We start from the raw sequence: 20,313 nt of genomic DNA, 5'->3' as shown, positions 1-20,313 counted from the left end.
ATGAAATTACCATATATTTTAAATTTCAGTGGTTGGCCCTCCCAGGAACGTGAGTCTTCTGTTTTCCCACTGTTAGCAGCTTAGAGTTCAAACTCTTCCATATTTTAATTACTGCAGATCTATCAAATAGCCAACCATCTAATTATGACTAGTTTTGTGTTTTTTTAATTGTTACTTTAAATGTTTTGTCTTCAATTAACTTTCTTCTGCCCTGAAGACAGTATTCAGCAGATTGCAAGGTCTTGGCTGTGTGGTATTATGTATGGTCTGTTCAGGTGTACCTTTTTCCTTCGTAAGAACAAACTTTCTGCTGCTTTAGACCCTGAATGTTCTCTGCTGATGGCTGTGACAGCTTTGAACACGCCAGGAAGGCAGAGGCCAGGGCGATGATTTTGCTTTACCGGTGTATTTCTCAAAAGCCATCCAAATGCCATAGTGATGGATGGCTTTGAAATACATGTTTAAGCTTATAAACTTGAAATTAAAGAGCCTATCTGTTATGTCAGAGCAAGAGAGAAGTCCTAGAAATCAATCGTAGAAAGCCTGAACTAGCCACAAGCAAAATTTTGGTGCATTGGCCTTTCTCACTTCTGTCTCTCATATATGTGGTGGTTCCTAGTGGCCAGACTGTAACAGAACATAACATTCTTTTCTTTTCCTTTTTTTTTTATTTTGGTTTTACTTGAACGATTCTGTTCTTCATAGAACTCTGGCCATATCCTTTTCCTAACCTTTTTCACTAACATCATTTCTCTTTGCATAGTATCTCACAATATCTGACCTGAAGTCAGTGAGGATGCAAAATCTGATTATTGATGCCAAAGTATTAGAGAGTTAGAGTTGTATAGAGAAACATGCAAGCTGGAGCACTGCTGGAAAGCAAACCAAAAAGGCCAAAATTACTAAATATTGTCTACGCAAGACTACTGTCTTGTACATGGCTATTGTCATTTTACTATAAAATTACTTGCATCAGAAGTGCAACTCTTGCTTTAGTTACTGTCGCAGGCCACAGTGTTGCTGCTTGTTTCCATCTCACAACCAATTAAACAGAAGGAAAAAGAGAATGGGCAGGATACAGACTAGCCTAAATTTCTTAGGTTTCTGTTCAAAGTCATATTCAGGATCCTTATTTTGACAAGCACTGCTGAAATTGGGTAGGTTTACTGCAGTGCTGTGGAGCTGGCTTCATTCTGTTGCCCTTGCTTGCCCTAAATTGTAGCTTTCTCTAATCTAATGCCTTTGTAATTGTTCTGTTAATGCTGCTGGGCTCTCAGGGACACTTCATAACGAGCATCTATTGCAGGAGTCTCCACATATAGGGTGTAGTACACATGGCTTTATGACTATTAATATCTAGCATTTTAGCAATCCATCTGACTACATTTTGCTCTTTAGGAAAGTATTTTTAAATAGAGGTATTTTTAAATTAATGGTATCTTCTTTTCTTCCTCTTGATGATTTAGGAGCTTTCTGCACTTTAAACTCTCAAACTATAGTCTGGCAGGTAGCAACAGCACTTAAATACAGCATTTTTAGAGCATGGAGTACAAGGCACAGAATTCCAGCCTGGAACAGCTGGCTGATAAATTACAGTGCACACTAATCAGCATGTCATGGTGGAGGATTTACATGGTCGACAGCAAGTGCCAGCCAATTATAAAGTGAATACATCACTATTTCTGTCTCTTCAACCAGAGCACTATCTGTATAGTAATTTGCTTCTGCACCCACTAAGCTGTAATTTCCTAGTCATCTGGAGAAAGATGCAATTATCAATAGGGAGAGTGATTCTAGGGGGAGAAATCTGAGTGTGCTTGGACATTGTAAGCTGAAAAATTTTAAAATAATGTTCATAGCCCAGCTTCAGGAAATACATTTTTACCTTGATTAGGAGATATAGTTTTTTCCATTTGTGAGATGGCACAATAACTCTAAGAAGTGACGTTGTCTTCCAGATCCTCAGAATCAAGTTATGATGTGCTCATCGTCTGAGTAGACATTTGATGCTTGTAGAAGAATCTCTGCTTCCATTTCATACAGGAAGCCAAGCATCAGACAGCATGTAAGTGCGAGTGGGATCTGCACAAGAGATATGTGCCTGTACACAGAGGTCAAATTAAAGTAGGTGGTTAAGGACGGGAAAGATGACTAATGAAAAAAATTAACAGTGAAACAGAGCTGTAGTTTGTGGTTTTTCCTCATGATTTTTGTTGTTAATCAATGGTTAAAGATTTCTTGCTCTGTGAGGTGTTAGTCCTGGCAAAAGAGAATAGAGTTTCTATAGCTCTTTAGTTGTTGGGTGTTCTCAGAGTTCTGGTGCATCTTATCATCTGTAGAATATAATGCTTCACTTCTGGTTGTAGGAAAAAGGCAAGGCTCTAATATTCAGCTCTGATTTTATATTTTGCCTGGTAATGGGCCATTGTGTTCTTCAGCTGCTCAGCAGTATAATACTAATTCTGGATGACTGATGAGCAATGCTAGCTCATTTAGCTAAGTTTACAATAACTTTACGCTGAGCTGGGGCTTTCTAGGCATCAGTATAACTCCTTTTTGTTGCTGCCTTGTGTACGTGCTTCAGATCTAGACCTGCACTGACCAAAGAACAAGTGAGGAGTGGAAGTCCAAAAAGGGGAATGTTTCAGTTTCTGAGAAACTTTCACTGCCTCCTTAAATGATCAATTAGCTAAAATTGTGTTTGTGTTGGTTCTGAAAATTTCCACATATGCTTCTGTTATGTGGATCTATACTGTTGATGAGATATAAACTTATAAGGAAACAACTAAGCCACATTGTGGCTAGTTGATTGCTGTGGTTAAAGATGGTACTGGGTGAATTTGAATTTACGGAAATATAGCATACTGATGAGCCCATTGTGGCTGGGGCTTCCCAGTCAAGGAGGACAGTATGTGTCAATCCACTGAAGGAAACAGAATGAAGGGATGTTCATGAGATATACTCTATTTCTAAAAAGGAATCATAATTGACATTTTGTTTGTCTGACCTTGCCTTCACTTGCCTTCATTTTGAAATCTTTCTGCAACAATGAATGGGGGTTCCCAGTAAAATCCACTCCCTTACTGTTGACTCACATGTATTTGTTTTAACCTTCCTGATTTTTTGCTTATGCTGTCTTAAGCCTGGAGCTGTAAGCAATAGCTACACAACGGCACTGGAGGAGAGAAAATGAATGTACTTCAATAGATAAGAATGCTGGCCTCTTACTACTCAAAATTATGAGAATTTTCTTATTTAAGGAATGAGTCACACCACATTGACACAAGTTATTTGCTCAGCTCAGTGGTTCAGCTGCTATTATGTCTGATTTTGAGTATGCATGTGTTGCAATGTCTAATTTAGGGAAAAAAATCATAATGCTCACTTACATATAGGAAATTATTTATGAGCTAATGGTACTATGGAGCCTGATTTGAGCTTCCAGGAGTGCTCTCTGACTTCAAGGACTACAAACATTTGCAAACGTAATTAATAAAAAATTATTTGGAAGCATAGAAGGAGATGAGACAAAGGAGCACTATAAAATTTACTTCAAATCAACATTCCACCTCCGTGTTTGTAACTAGGCTCTCCTTAAAGCTAAGTCCATGGAATCAATGTCATATGTCTCATAGGGATCTTCAGCAATCCCAAAGGATTGCTTCAGGGTTAGCTAAAAAATGTTCTTGCATGATTTACCAATGAGTCATTTGTAACCATCTGCCACTCCTCTTCTTTGAGTAAATATTGGCAAATGTTGTTGCAGCAAAAAACAACAGTCAGCTCTACGTCTCAGCTTTCTCAGATACTGGCACAATGGCTGTGCCAGGATAAGGCAAAGAGCTTATCTGGAAGCTGTAAAAACCATCTAGGGCTTTCTCACGTAACGCCAGTCAGAGTAACCCTAAAGCTGTGCCATGTAATGATGGGAAAATCAGGACGGAGGTCAGGAAATAACAAAGATCTATCTCTCAGTCGTTTCAGTTGTGCCAGAGGACCTGATCTGCTTTACCTTAGCTAAGAACAGTCTTCTGGCTTGAAGAAAAGAGCACAGGCAGATGATGGTTCTGTGAAATCCATTGGGGTTCTCATCTCTGGGGGAGGCTTTTGGATGCTAGTGATGCCTAGTGTTCTTGCTTTCTTCAGCAGGACCATGAAAGAGAAAAGACCCCTCATGTATATATATATTACTTTCATGCTGTGACATGCAGTTGTATCTAATATCCATGCTTTCAGCTTCTCCTTCATCTTCATTGTAGAATTGTGAAATCCTCTGTGACCTGATGCTGTATATAGATTATTCAAAAAGTAGCATCTCGATATAAAACAGCAGACAGCACTTTTTTCCTACTTCTATGAGTCGGTCTGTTTTTTGAAAATGAGCAGAATATCTTTGCTGCATTCTTACTTAGAAATCAGTGATCCAAAATTATATCTTCATTGATTTGGCACTTACCAGCTTTCCCAAATAAGACATTACAAGATCCTTAATGGCTGTGCTTTTGAGGCTTAGTAGTGGACTGGCTCCTTCTGTTTGCTTCCAAGGTAACCTTTCCACGTTCGCTACATTTTCAGAACACTTTGAATATATGCCCAAAGACGTTCATCCTGCCCCATCAAACTTCAAAGGCTATTTCAGTCACTCTCTCCTGAGCAAGTGAGGTTGTTGTAAGAGGATGATTTGTTTAAGTGTCTTTCTTCCCTCTACACTGGTGGTTAGTCAATGCATACCCAATACTGTGCAATGCAGCATGGAGGTGCCCTGCTAAGTCTGGGCAATTTAGCTTGGCTGCTGGAAGCAGTACAGTTATATGATCGTGTGTGTGTTTGGCCTGGTCATGCTGAATAGAGTGTCAGTAGAGTGAAATGCTGCCTAGCAAACAAGAGGGAAAAAAAACCCAAACGTTACTCTCTCATATTTTGATGTGTTATTCTGCTGGATTCTGGTTGTTGGTATTGGGTCCTTGCAAGCTGGCTTTTCAATGAAGAAGAAACCAGTGATGTGGAAGTCTGCTCCATCCTTCTTGCTACACGCAGGCCTATAAAACAAGGGTTTCATCTAAGACTTAAAATTGCTTGCACATGAAGAAAAAGGTTCTTAACAGACAGCAGTGATATTGCTGGGTAATATGTAGACCTAGTTTGTGGAAATTAGGTCTTCGGTAAAATTATTGGGTAATGTGAAAATTCTGAGAAATAGGCAGAAGGAGAAATTTAAAGACTGAGTTACAGACTGCTGGCTGACCACAGCTTGAAAAGTAGGGCTACTGACATGGTGTGTGGAAAAGCCCATTTAAAACCATGATCTGTCTGATTTAGAGTGATGTGGGATGAAAATCTACAGTAAATACCCATAACCCATATTCAAATAGTAGAGCAGGGACTTGTATCAGATTGTCCTGAACCCTTGTGTTATTACCAAAGTATTGAAAAGCTTTGCCTGCTTTCACTGCAAAGGGAAAATAACACTAATTTTGGGAGCTTGAAAGATTCTGCAGGACAGAATTAAGATATGCTGGTCTAGTTCTGTGTTCTTGTTATTGTCGTGCAGCATGTGAAAGTGTAAATGCAAATGTCAGCAATATTATAACCACTCAGATTTGTCCTCTGTTTGCTTAGGCTTCCCTGTGGATGATCTTTAAAATACATTACATCACAAATACAGTTATACAGAGTTCAAGTATTAATATTGTGCAGACTTCTGTATCCATTCTCTTCTCTCCTCTCCCCCATCCTCCTGTAAAATCATGGGCTTTTCTCTGTGATTCACGGGATTTTTTTAATGTCTTTGTTTTGTTTAAGGAAAGACCTGAGTCATGATTTTACTTTTTTCTCTGGAACCATGAGGAATACAATTTTTCTTGTAAATGAAAACTTAAATCCCTTGACTCTGGGCTTTAAGCAAAACACCAATTACTGTTACAATTTCTCATAGCTTTTGTTATCCCACTTTAGCATGAATGGTACTATTTCTAACTAAGCACACTGTTAAATGCCATTGGTGCTTCCTTTAGTGCTAGAAACTCACAGAAAACTATTTAGCTTGTTCTGCAGTACAGGGTTCTTATTGCCTAGGCTGTTTGCTTTAAACCAAGTCTTATCTGTGACCATAAGAGAGATGCTGAGGTGAGGGAAGACAACAACATTGCAGGTTGAAGCTTCATATCTTTGCATCCAGAGAATAGCAAGTGAAATGGGGAGCTAATTTTGAAGTTATTTTCTATACTTGACACACCAGCCCCAGCTGAGAAACATAATTGCAGTTGATTTAATTGCTGTGCCATGATCTTTCCCAGTACGATAATAAGCATTTAGTGGCTTGGTAACACTGGGATAAAGTTATCTTAGGAAGCACTCTGTGGTTTTATTTGTCAGTATCAGGGATGCAGAAGCACCCATTGGCCTCTTTGTACACAGATAATAGAAAAAAAAAAAAAACACATATTTGCTGCAAATCATCTTCTGACATCAACACTTACCTGTTCTGTAAGCATGCGTAGCCATTTCTCAAAGCTGCCATTATTCTCCTTCTGATTCCACTGAGATCAACATCAGCTAAAGGAAGAGTTGAAGATAGCTTTCACAGTGGGAGATTGCTTTGATTGTTGGTATTTGCAACCAGTCATCAAGCAGTGTACTAAAGGCTTGTAGTCCCACATGGGAATGACCACTCATAAAATCTAATTCCTCGTTCCTTTTGGTTTATATAGCTTTTTTCTTGTTTCTTAATTTAAAAAATATTGATAATGGCTAACTGGGAGTGTCAAAATGTTTTTATATGAACATCTATCTTCACAACCAATATGCCATTTTTTAACGCATTAACTGCCCTTACAGATTCCAAATGGAGACTTATCTCCATGCCCAGTTCCTTTGTGTCGGAATTACCTGCTTTTTTTAGTCTAAATGTGTGAAGAATTTTATGTCTTCATACACCACTAGACTTATTTTCCTTCTGAATATACAAGCAACCATCTAGGCACAGAATACATGACATTTCAATGTTGTTCACCTGGCTTGGTAGTGAAACTTTTGCAGCAAATTCAATTAAGGCATCAATTTTAGGCTATGCTGATGATAATAAATTCCCCATTTAATGGAAGTTATGCTTTGATGGTTTTTCACATGTCATTTTAATTAATCAGTATAAGTGCTAATGAAACAATGAAGTGGTGTGTGTCATAGAAAATAACTATCTTCTGCTAAGTACTATGCAAGAAAGAATAACAGTGCTTGCCAGACAGATACATAAATTAATGTGGCTTCCTTGAGTTTACGGTTTTCAGCTTTTTTTATTTTGTATTTTCATTAGTCCTAGGAATGTGTCACAAAATGAAGTAAAACTACTAAAAGCATGGAAGTCTAATGCAAAACGTTAATGCTTAAGTTGTCTAATTACAGTCAATAGAGGATGTGATTTTGTAAGTATGATTAGTTCTTATTGAATAGTCTTCCACTATGCTTTGAAATGGGAGTCACTACTAAAACCAAGAACCTACACAAAATGTAGCCCTTTGCTTCCATCATGGCTTTGAGAAACAGAGGAGACAAGTTGTCTGGCTTTTGCATGATGTGCAGGGCTTCCACTCTCAGCGCACATCAGTTTGAGAAGCAAAGCTGGGACCGCAGGCATTCCTTCCTCAGTCAGTGATTCAGCTCCATCCACCACTTGGAGCAGGGGAAAGTTGCGGCCAATTTGGTGGCTGGTTACCAGTCCACATGAAGCTGGCACTGTTGGCTGTTTGTTTCTGGTAGGCTTCACTTGAGTGCAAGCCCTATCTAATTAGACATGGAGAGATTTGTTGAATTATATTCCCTTTGCTCACTCAATCAATGCTTGGAGCATGAATCTTTTAACAGATATTGATGCTGATTCATGGAACGCTAGCTGATGAGGGAGAAGGTTGTGCATCTGGCATGCTCAAGGTCGTGTCATGGATTCACATGTTTGTGGGAAAGTGCAGAGCTGCTAGGCAGCTGCCCAGAAAATGTGCATTGCTGCCCCGTCTGCTCCTTCTGAAACCCCATGAACGAGGCACAGCAAAGAGCTAGAGGAAAATCCTGGCACTGCAAATACATGAAATGCAGACTCTTGTGGCAGAAGTGGGAAAGTGCATAAGCTGAGGTCTAATTGAGTGAGTCATATGCTCAGAGCAATGAGACTTGACAGGTCTAAGTGAGGAAAGCCCCAGAGGGGCCTCTTCGGACAAAAAGCACTATTGCTACAGCAGTTCAGTTCCTTCTCAGCCTCTTGCTAGACCTGCAGCCTAGCCTTGAACTGTAACTTGCAAATGTTTCCAAAATATGAACTGCGTAGGAAGTTCATACTTGGGCATTTTGCAGTGTCTTGAATGTCTTGACTGAGAGTTGTCTTTGCAGGCATTTGATCTCACTGAGGTGTATTTCTATTTCATGACAATCTGGACGTCAGGGTAAGAGAAAGTTGCCAGATTCTGCCTCTGGAAGGCATACTTGGTGCCTGTGAGATTCAATGGGAGCTGCTGGCACTGAGGAGGACAGGCCTAAATATTTGGGTTTGATCCTGAAAAAAGTTTAAAGTCCTGCTGTTTTATTCATTAGAACATAATCTAGACAAACAGGATTTGCAGAGGATTTTTTTTTTTAGTGTGGGACTCTTCAGAATGTATTTCATTTTTGGTAAAAATAGCTGTTTGAAAAATGATGTGCAACATGAATACCATTTTGAATTTGGTTCCAGCTGAGGGAAGACACATGCAGAGGAGATGGAAAAAGATGCATAATGAGAAATCTGACCTTAACTTACTCCCTTGCTGGCTGCATGCACTTTTACTCAAGAGAGGCCCATAAATAATAGATTTTTTTAAACATTTAACTTAAATCACCAATGCATTTGAATAAATATGTTTAGCCATTCCTTTCCAACTAACAACTGCCATGATGTTTGTTTCCCCAACACCATGCTGTTAAAGCAATTGCAGGCTAATCTATTCTACACCTACCTGAGTTTTGTCAGTTCCAAGTAGTCAAGCAAGTCCTACAGCTTAGTTTTATTCCTCTCCTGTCACAGAGGCAGAGAAATAGCCCTGCTGCTAGTCTTGTTCAATGATGAAATTGCTCTTGAGTCTCATTAATATAATGAATCAATATGTTCTCCTGACCTGGCATGTTTTATGAGCCTAGTCTTTGCTTCCTAGGAAGACACTACTATTTAGGGATCGAATCTATCCAGTGAAGTAAAATGAAGTAATTTCCCCCCCCCTTTATATATTTTTCTAGCTAAGGAGTATTCCAAGCAGCATTTTAAATTATTCAAGACTCTGTAGCCTGTGGAATTTTCAATCTGTTGGAAACAGCTGAAAAATAAAAAACACATGCTCCACTGGCTCTGCATACAAGAGTCTGCATTTTAAACCAGAGCTGCTGCATACACTGTAGCTTGTGCCTGTATCATTTGGTGTTGACACCTGCATGATGATGAGGGGAATTATTCAAAGCCAAATTACTATTCAGGGTGGTAGTGTGAAACAATGAAAATGAGATTGCTAGAGGGGAAAATATATGCAACAGTTTGTAAAGTTAGGAAAGAAAATGGGGTCCATTTGCTGAAGCACTGCTTTCCTCCTTAGCAGAGTTTAACCGCTTTACAACAGCTAAGATAAAGCTGTGACATGTTTCATGACAAAATGCAAGTGTTTTCTATGTGCTTTTTTAACGGACGTAGTTGTATTTTTTATGGACCTAATCTGAAAATGTCCTGTAGGGTAGTAAATAGTTGGCTTAGACATAGGTCTACACCTTGTTAGAACAGTGGGAATAATTTGCATCAAAAGTAAAATATGACAAAAAATCACCACTTTTCTGTGAACACACTGATTTTTTGTTGTTGTTGTTGCATATGTAAAAACTTCTCCTTCAACAAATACATTTTGATCTTTAGGGAACTGGGCCTGTGCATTGTGAATATTCAGCCACCATCCTGTATTGGTTAGCTTCATAGCTTGGGATATTAATTTCTGTCCCTAAAAACATTTTCTTCCTTAGCTAACCAAGACAGTCTGACTTGTGAATACTGAAATACAGTATTAGAACTAGCAGTTGGTTTCTACAAGTTTGTGCTAGTCTATACCTGCTTTAGAAGTAGGGTCCCAACGTTCTCCAGCTACCCAACCACTCAGAGGTCCTAATAAAATTTTTGGAAAGTCATCCTTGCCTTGTAACCTAGCTCTGCAGAGCTTCAGGAAAAGAAAAGAAACATCCATAGATTATAGATTCCTTCCTGTATTTAAAAATTATCTACAATAGCCATAAAATAAGGAGCTTCTCTGTAAATCTTGGTCAGAAATCCAGGTTTGCATATCACATCCTTCCTATGAAAGAGGCTATTTGGAGCACATCGCTGTTTCACAGATCGTTGGCAGAGCAAAACTTGCATGCATTCTTGAAAGGTTAATGCCAATGTGTAACTCTCGCCTAATTTGCTGCCTCTGAGTCCCCCCTCCTTTTTCTTATATTGTCTGTCCAGTTACTTTACAAAGTGGTTTCAGTATCTCAGGTCTGGGGGGGTGATAGCATTCCCATTTAATTTCTTTATTTCTTGGACTGTATGCCAGACCAGACACTGGCGTATGGACACACTTGAACTGTATGCTAAATAAGCGATAGACATTTGCCTTTCTCCTTGAAGGCTGTTTGCTTACCTGCAGTTTATCTTCACTTACCTGTCTTTTAACTGATGGCAATAACAGCTTTTACGTGTGATTACAGGAGCTCATAAAATTCCTTATTAACCAAAGAGGTGATTCTAAGGAAACAACAAGGAACTGGAAATTAAAATTTAAGACCTGAGACAAATTGACTAATGCTTTTAAGGCTGGCTTTACTTTTATTAATGTTGGGTTTGTTGCTTTACTGAGTCTTTATTTAAACAAATAAAAAACCCTGAACTGAGTTGTTTCTTTTCCAGCAAGATGATGTTTTTATCAACGTACATTCACAACAGCTGAAAGAAATTAGTTGTTACAATTCTCTGATTACTTGAGAAAGGATTGTAATAAGAAGATAGTTGGGGGTTTTTGACAAAAGACAAGACAGTGAAGAACCAGATTTTTTTAAAAATCTGCTCTTCGTGGCACGTAGTACCTTTTCCTCTAACGGAATTCTGCACTTCTGTATAGTAAGGAAATCTATTCTGTATATATTTGCATGATGTGCCTTTTATGTGTAAAGGTAGAAATACTTATCCAGTAAACAGTGAAATGTTGCAACCTTTAAACCTATTTTTAGAGATGGACAAACACAGAAGCAGAAAGGAGACACACAAGTTAGAGTAGGTTCCTTGCTGAACAGATCAGGAGTACATCCAAAGTGTACAGGAGATACATCCCTGGCTCTTGCAGCGTCTGTAACTACTCTTAGACTGACCAGCTGATACTGAGGTGTGAGAACTGAATGTTTGATAGCTGAATAGTGATGTATCTGCACTGTCTTGCAAAAGATCTGAAGAAGGTTATCAGCTATGTAACTGTTATGAAAGGCACAATAAGCTTGGACCACAGAGAGTTGGAAAATCAGGAGTTATCCATGATGAAAGACACTTGCTGATAGATGAATTAATTTATGGGAGACAATAAGTGTGTGTTTGCACTAAGGTGCAGAATTCTCTTTTCATATGTATACTAGAAGATGCCACTTCTCTGGACCCTATTCACAGTGCCCCAGTGATACGTGTTAAATATCCCCCATTGCTGCGGCTTTAATAACCTTCCCACTGATACTGGAAGGCTGCCCCGCAGAGTGCAGCCTGGGCAGCAACAGTAGGAGCTTCTTCATTAAACTTCATTCTCCAGCAGGGCCTGGAAATGACAGCTATTTAATCCTCATCTTTTGCATGAAAGAGATTTTTCCTGTGTAATGCCATCCTGAGTTTATGTACCATATGTTAATAGGTCAAATGCATCTTGTTGAGAAAATTAACTGCTTGACTGTTACCTTTCATTTAATTTGTAACTGAATGCTTTAGAAAAATTTCTTCTATGCTATGCTAAACTGTCTTCACATTTTCTGTCAGAATTTATCCTTTAAGCAAAAAAAATCTACTTACTTATCCTTGGCATCTGAACCACCAATTTTTGCAAAAGATATCAATTCTAGAAATAATTTTGAAAATTACTGAAGATTATGAAAATTGTCTACCTCCTCCCTTAACTTCTGATTCCATGCTGATTGCCACAGCTTAATCTCATTTACTTTCAAGACATGGTATATCATATACTTGTGGCAGAAATGACTATAAAAGGAATGAGTGATTTGGCATCGTTTTAGAATGTAACAGATCCATATGATGATCAATAGTAACCTAGAAACTGGGTAATTTTTGTGTGCTGTGCTCTTGTAACAATCTAACTGAGCATGTAACAAACCTATTTAAATGTTACAAGACCAGTTTCTAATGGGGGTAGGTACTGGAAGAGAAATGCAGAATATCTCAGGCATTCTGACTGATGTCATGTTTGACATCTGCAGAATGAGATGAAGTAAGTGTTCTGTTTTGATCTGAAAAAGTAGCATTTGCTTCTCTAAGCAATGTTGAGTTCTGTTCATATGTCAGGGAGAAAATAATCTTTAAAGTGCTCTTTACTGGAATGATGTACCAGGATTTTTTTATCTTTGCCATATATCTTACATTTCTCTTATAGCAATGTCTTTGAAAAAAAATTATTTATGTAAATTTGATAAATTAGAGCCTGAAAAAAACTTCTTGACCTTACAATGTGTGTTTTCCAGTGACAGATGTTTTAACAGCTTCATATTTCCCACATCCAGAATGATAAGGATTCTTAATGTTTGGGTCATGAGCTTCATAAAATTTGGCAACAAATGACAACACAGATCAGACACCTGTAGCAAAGGGGTGTGCAGACTTATTTGTTAAACATATGCAAATGCTTTCTGGCTGGATGTTCTGTTAATCTTTGTGTTACCCCTATTTTGCTATTGTAATGCCATTTTTACTCTCAGGATAGGACAACTTCTTGAGCAAACTGGTAAGATTTGTCTTTTTAGCTATGTACTGTTGCCTGAATAGATTACAATAATTACTCAGTGTAAAATCAGTTGTGTTCTGAAATGTTCATACATCTTCTGATGGAAGTGCACTGTCAAAAGTCATTTGACAGTACTTTGCTTCCCTGCCCGAACATGTCAGATGCGAAGACCCATGAAACATAAATTATAAAAAAAGTTTTGGCTATTACTTGAGTGTGTCTGCATTACCATCAGAAAGCAGTCAAGGACTGAGTTCCCCAAGCACCTGTAGAAACTTCATGGGTGTAGTCTTGAAGTTAAAACTTTCAGCATCCAAAATCTGAGAGATGAAACCAACTCAAAGCAAGTTGCAGTATGTTGTTGTAGCCTGGGTGCAACAAAGTACTTGTCCCTGTTTGTGTGTAGCATGTAACAAGAAGTGGTCTGGAGAAAACTGCCCGAGCGTTAGTGCCAGGAAGACCCCGGTGCCATGTTTGGGATGCCACCTCTACCCTCACCAGTATCTCCATCCGAGGAGCAGTAACACTTCGCAGCTCTCAGGCCAGAGCACTGAGCTGGCTCATACGTAGACGTGGCCGCACGTCGCATCACTGCGGGTGTCTGGGGTGTCCCGGAGGAAAGGCACCTTTCCCTCCCTGAGGAAAGGCACCTTTCCCTCCCCGTGGGTTTTGTTTTACAACACGCACGCCCGGCTAGCCTGCCCAGCCTGGGCTGCCCGCCTCTGTCCTCGCAGGCCCAGCCGACCGGGGGCTTCCCTTCGTCGCCGCCCCGGCCCCGGCCCCGGCCCCGGCCCCGGCCCCGGCCCCGGCCCCGGCGCCGCGAAGCGCGGGCGCCCCCAGCGGAGCCGCCGCGGCCGAGCAGGGGGCGGAGGGGGGTGATCCCAGCAAATGCTCTGAAGCGGACGCGGTTGGCGGGCGCGTTTTAATGATCTAGCGCTTTAGAGCGGCTCAGGGGAAGATCCCTGTCATCGCTCCCACTTAAAACAATTATAACTGTTGCTCTTCTTAGGTAAGATTTAGTGTCGTCGTGTTTGCTCCTATTTTATGTGCCAGTTTATCTTTGCCTATGCCATTTTAGTCGAACTCATGCATTGTTGGAGGAAAACAGTAATGTACTGCGCTTTTGCAATGTCTTCTTAAACGCTCTTCCCGCTCTTTCCATGCCTTCCTGTGAGCATGATATGAAATAACTGGCCTTTTTTGTTCACGAAGGCTTTGCTGTGACAAGGGGTTCTCATAAGGGCAGCATTCTGGCTCTGCTGCTGCCGTGAAGTGTGCTAGCGTTGCCTGAAATCTAGACACGCCAGGAAGATGCAAGATTATAAATGTCAATGCGGAATCACAGTCTTGTTTGGCAGGGTCACAGTAAGAGGTGCGGGGTTGTATACGTGCGGGGCTGAGTACCTAGTTTATCCCTTGCTCACCTTTTCATAAGTACTGGGGTGGAAGGGGAGCAAAGGTTATGCTATAAATAAAAGCACTTCAGTGTGGTTTACGTGCATAGGCTCGGTAAATTGTCGGTGCATCGGCGGCGAGCGACAGCATCTCCTTTTCTGAGGCTGCTGCCCCATCTAGTGGCAGTTCTGTACCTAGGGCACCGTGAGAGGGAACGAGATGCTCGCTCCTCACAGCCTGGGTTATGGATTGCAGGCACATAACTTAAAAATAGATTTGAACAAAAGCAAGTGCGACTCATCAAAGTTTGAGTGTATGTAGGCCAATCAATGAAAGACATAATTAGTTTTTCTTCAGGTGTTCATAAAAGTTTTAACAGAGAATAGTGACAGGTAAAGACAGGGAAGCTGCCCTATCTGCTGGGAGCTTTGTAGGTGTGAGATTGTTCCCTGTAAAACGAGAGATGAAGTTGGCCCAAACAAGTACGACTAAATCTGGAAATAAGAATTCAATTGCTTTTGTAGATCATTCAGTAATAAAGGTGTCTTTTGGAGGGCGGAGGCTTTCCTCAGTGCTATATTTACATTCTTCCTTTAAAATATTATTTCTCTGATAGCTCACAAATCTCCAAATTGATCTGATTACCCATATCTTTGATCTGAGGGCTTTTAAATTTCATTTCTGTTGCTGAATCTGTATAAAGACTGTCTTGATGCATCCTTGTTTTCATAGCAAGATTCTGTAACTAAAAATACAAGACTTAACAGTTCTGTTTGGCAGTGGTTTTGTTAATAGGAAAAATGAGGCATTGGCTCCTGTGCAGTGATACCAAGAGCATTGCTGGAGTACTGGTAACCTTCTGTGTAAGAAAGCTCATACAGAAATGCTCTTTGCCATTTGAAGAGCCCACAGACTGTCATTTTAGTTGTAGTGGCTGGACAAGTGTAACAGATACCCAGACAATGAAAAAACAATAATTAAATAGCATCTGGTCTTGATTGACTCTACAGAAACTAGGATATACCAGCAGATATATCTACCTTCTCAGGCTGTTGAATGTAGGAGCTCAAATGCTGGAGATTTGCAGGTCCTTTGATGTTAAGTTGGTGAAATCCATCATATATATATATGTAAAAACTTCAGCCTTTGTCACAAATGGTTGGTAACAAAAAATGTAGCAGGAAAGCTCATGTAGTTGTGAAACTCAGACCTTGTTACCACACAGTCTTTTTAGCTGTAAAATTGTCAAACAGGGAAAGATGATTAACTTATTTAAACCGACATAGTCAAAATTACAAAACTAATGTAGTGAAAACTGAAATTTCTTTATACCTGTATACTTTTCCCTTTTCTTATACTGACACAAGGTCTATCAGCATAAATGCCAACATAGGTATGTATAGCCTGGCATTTTACTCTGGTATATTTTCATTGAGATACTGTATCTAGTTCCTGAGAGGTCTTTAAACATTGCTGCCTCCTGACATTTTCAATGCTGCAATTAATAATAAAACTTTTTGTTATTATTGCAAGTTTATTGAGTTAAAAGACTGGTGACATAGATCACAGTCAGGTGACAAACTTCATTTTTAAGTTTTGCCATTCAAAGCACTCATAAGCTAGCAGCCTTGGGAGGCTGGAATCCACGGTCTCTTCGTCTCCTTCCCACCGTTTGTCAGTTTATATGTTTGACAACTCTGTTGCCTCTGAACGGTCAGTATTTTTCCTGTCCATGTGGTTGTTTTCATGCTTCAGGAGGACATACATGTATTTTAAGACTAGAATATGACTGTAAAAACAAAAATTGTTCCAAAAATTTTTAGAGCAAAGCTAGTAGCTTGTATAATTTCCCCCCTAAATGTTCTAAAAGTCCCTTTAGTGTAGTTCTAAGGCTGAGTCAAGTTGATCATCTAAAAATATTTCCATAGCCTGGTTTCAGCTACAGAATATGATAAATTTATCTGATTTTCATCCCCAGGTAATAAACAAAAGAGCTCTTGATACTACATGTCTTAAAACAAGCCTGTTGTAAATAAAGGATGCAGTTAACATAAGACAGAAGTGTCCTTAGATGCCAAAAGATTTAATATGTAGGATAAACCTAGTTGCAGTTATTTTAGATGAAATTGTTCTGGAAAAAGATTGTCTGTTTATGTCTAGTTTGAAATGAAATTAGCAATTGTTTGTTCTTAAAGATGATACATAAAATGTGATGTCTGCGGTCAAATACACTTGATCCTGAATGCAAGGTGTCTAAGGGAAATGAAGCAGCCAAGCTTAGATTCAGTCTCTCCAGTGACCCTCTATAAAACTGAATACTTTAAATATTTCTGTTGTGCCCAGTCTTCATGTAATAGACTGAATGAGAATTTCTGCCCCACATTTTTGAGGGATTCTTCCACCTCAGTTTCTGCCCCCATGCCCCACTTGACATTCAAAGCCAAATCAAACACCCAAATAAGGATGCCTAGGACACACTTGTGAAGAATCACAATTGTAAAATGACAGCTAAGATCCTTCCAGAAATAAAGCAGAAGCTGTTAACCACACAAGGAGGTAAAAAAGTCTTCCCACTTAAGTGATGGCACTTGAATTCTGTCGCTGATTTAAGTCTGATAGTTTCTCTCGTTTTTCTGGAAGATTATTAGTCAGAATTGTTTCTGAGGCAAATCAATTAATTTTTGAACGGCAGCTACTTAAAGCTGCTTGTTGTCCTGCAATGTTGGCTCAGGTTCTGGCCAGCAAGTTCTAGAGCGAAATATGACTGAGATGGTCGGGGTACCTGTTCAAGGCAGTTCTTCATGTGGCTGGGGCTGCTATTAATGTAGCATGCAAGCATGTTTAAAAATAGAAGTTACCCAACCACACCGATTTGCAGTATGTCAGACTTTGCAGGTGCATTTGAAGATGAAGGAATTGGAACATTAGTGAAGATTTTTTTATCATGGGTGCTGATGTGCTGTAGTAATGCCAAGTACATGCTGTGATCTTCATGGAACAGCTGCAATTTCAACAGCTGTAGTGATGTTCTGATTTATGTCACTTAGGGATGTTTTGTTTTAACTTGGGCTAAAGTTTTGTGCCACAACACAAGAAAATTTAGGGAAGAATTAGTAAGTGGTGATTGTTAATTACTGCTGCTGAAGTTATATATATACTTAATTTAGAACATCTGAGCTGTGACTAGCAGTTATACTTTGCTTTATTTCTAATAAATGATGAAACCGCCAGTGGATGTTTTTTATTTGTAAATGTGTCCATCTGGTTTTCTGGAATTATACTGTCACCAAACAGGCATCAGATCCTAAAATGCATAAGCCCGCGACTGGCAAAGTCTGGTGGTTGCCTGTGATTTTCGGCTTCTTTCGTGATTGCCTCCTTATGATAATACTGTGCTTTGGAAGGTTTTATGACACCCAGAGGCCTCCAGCTTGAAACATACTGAGGTAATTCATGCGTATGATGCCAAGTCATAGCATTACGTACAAAACACTTTCCAGTTATTCAGTAGAGAAATAACGTTTCCACTATCCAATGGGGGATAATAATTTTACTCTCTTGCCAGTTGCACATGTTATTCATCGAAAATATTTTGCCCAGTGGGACATGGAAGCAATTAATTTGATTCTAGTTCTGTCTGGAATATGAATTTGTTAAGAGTCACTGAAAAGTTTGCTCAAAACTTTTTATAGTTATTAGTCTACCATTAAGAGGTTTGCCTTTTTAATTGTTAATTCAGAAATCCAGACCATTTTCTCTCACAGGAGCCATTTTTTTAAAGCCACTTTTTAAAAAGACAGTTAAATTGTGTAATACTATTTCTAAACTTCCCTGTGGTGTCTGTATTTTCATGTAGTCATCTCAGTCTCTGAGATGTTCATTTATTTCATAATAAAACAGGGAACCTGAGATTAGATGATTTCTCAAAATCTCTTCCAGTTTCATTGCAAGAGCCCAAAACAACTGGTTTATCTCTGTCTAAATTATTCTGAAAAATTTCAGTGAAGGAGGTTCACCACCACTGAATGCCATTTATTGTCATGCTTCACTACGCTTACCAGTAGAGTAATTTCATAATACTTTGATTGAGTTTCCCTTCCTGCAGCCAGGCTTATTACTTCTCACCTGATCTCCCGTAGACACAGAGGACAGTTCATTCCCTTCTCTCCTGCAGCCTTTTCCCCTTTGAAGAAAATGTCCCTTGTAGATTTTGCTTCTCTGGATAAAATAAACCAGATTTTTTCAGTCTTTTCTCCTTGTCACTTTCTAGACATTGATCATTTTTGATGTGTTCTCATCAAGAAGAATGATGCTCAAAACAAGACACAGCTGAGTGTCTGCCTAGTCTCTAGGTTTACAAACTGTGCTCTGGTGTATGTATGTGTCAGTATGTTTACATTTTTTTACTCAGTACTGTTGACTTAAATCCAGCTTGTGGTCTGCTATGCCTTCTGGATCGGCTTTAATACCAGTCGTCACTCACCTACATCTGTGCGTTTGGTTATTCCTGTTTGTCTTTATTAGCTTGTTCATTTCTGATAACTCTGGTTTGCTAAGTTCACTCTGAATTCTGTTTGGATGCTGGTATACCTGTAGTCCTTCCCAGCTTCAAATATCATCAGTGTATCCTACCAGACAGATGCAGCCTAAATCTGAATGAGTCAACTCGTTGGCTGTAGCCATGGAACAGGACACAGGAACTGAGCATACTGCTCACGTGGGTCTGCATATGTATTCTTGCTTGACTTGTGGGGGTACATCTCATTTTACTGTTCATGAAGTACATAGCACTTGTTCCATAAATTTATTACATTTTCACTTCTTAAAGTTCCACTTCTTTCACTTGCCAAAAGGTTAAACAACACAACCCAAATTCTGCTCAGATTGCCCGTTTGTATAATTGCATGGGATGCGATGGATGTGGAAGGGGTATGCCAGACCAAGTTTAAACCCAGATTTGCTCATTAATGAATATGCATTGTTTCAAGTATGTCACTTACTTACTTTTTTTACTTTGGCTTGAGGTGGAGGTATCTGAAACTTCAGATTACAAGCTTGATGAATGCAGAAAGGTTTGATTCTCTTTTCATGGATAAGCTCTGTTCTCATTTGCCCCAAAGCAAACACTCTGGTTAAGTGTCAGAAGTGAGCCAAAGGCTTGGTGACCAAATAGTCACATTGCTCTTCATTAGATCAGGTTTCAATATGCACAAACACAATCCTCTCATGCATACAATTCCACATAAAAGTGGTGTAACATATGCAACAAATAGGTGACTATATATGATGTTTCACCATAACTTAGTTTATTTAAAACAGATTTTATTTTTAAGTGCTTTGAGTCACATTTCAGTTTCATTTCCAGGAAGAAAGCTTCAGCTATATAAGGTAAAAAGTGGTCTGTCCATTCAGAATGCATCACTTCCTTTTAAGAGCTGACAGGTTAAACCAGCTTCCTATGCTCTGGACACATCAGACGCTGCTTTATCCTCATTGCTTAATATGTTTCTTCTGTGGCAGTATTGAAGATAAGTAGAGCCTCGAGTTCATATTAGTTATGGTCCTAAGGCTTCTGAGACTATGATCCCTTCTCTTTGGCTGTTGCCCATCCCTCAGCTGTTTCTAAATGCTTGTTGGACTCCCATTCTACTCCTTTCTGTTGCCTGCCACATATCTGAAATCAAGAAAGATATGCTTAAGCAAGAGCAGATTTATGATATCAGGATTTGTCTTGCATGTATGTTAGTACCCACCAGATATATATATCTTCCAAAAAGGTTCCCTCTCTAGTATTTCCTTTGTCATTTTGTAGTGGTGTTTGCCAAGCTCGATGCACAGTTCTCTAGGCTGCATCTCTTCCTCCTCACCAGCACCACAACCTGGATTGTCCTCT

This window comes from Platalea leucorodia (assembly GCF_965183815.1).
Source record: "Platalea leucorodia genome assembly, chromosome: 4".
NCBI classification, from domain to species: domain Eukaryota; kingdom Metazoa; phylum Chordata; class Aves; order Pelecaniformes; family Threskiornithidae; genus Platalea; species Platalea leucorodia.
This window is presented reverse-complemented; position numbering follows the sequence as displayed.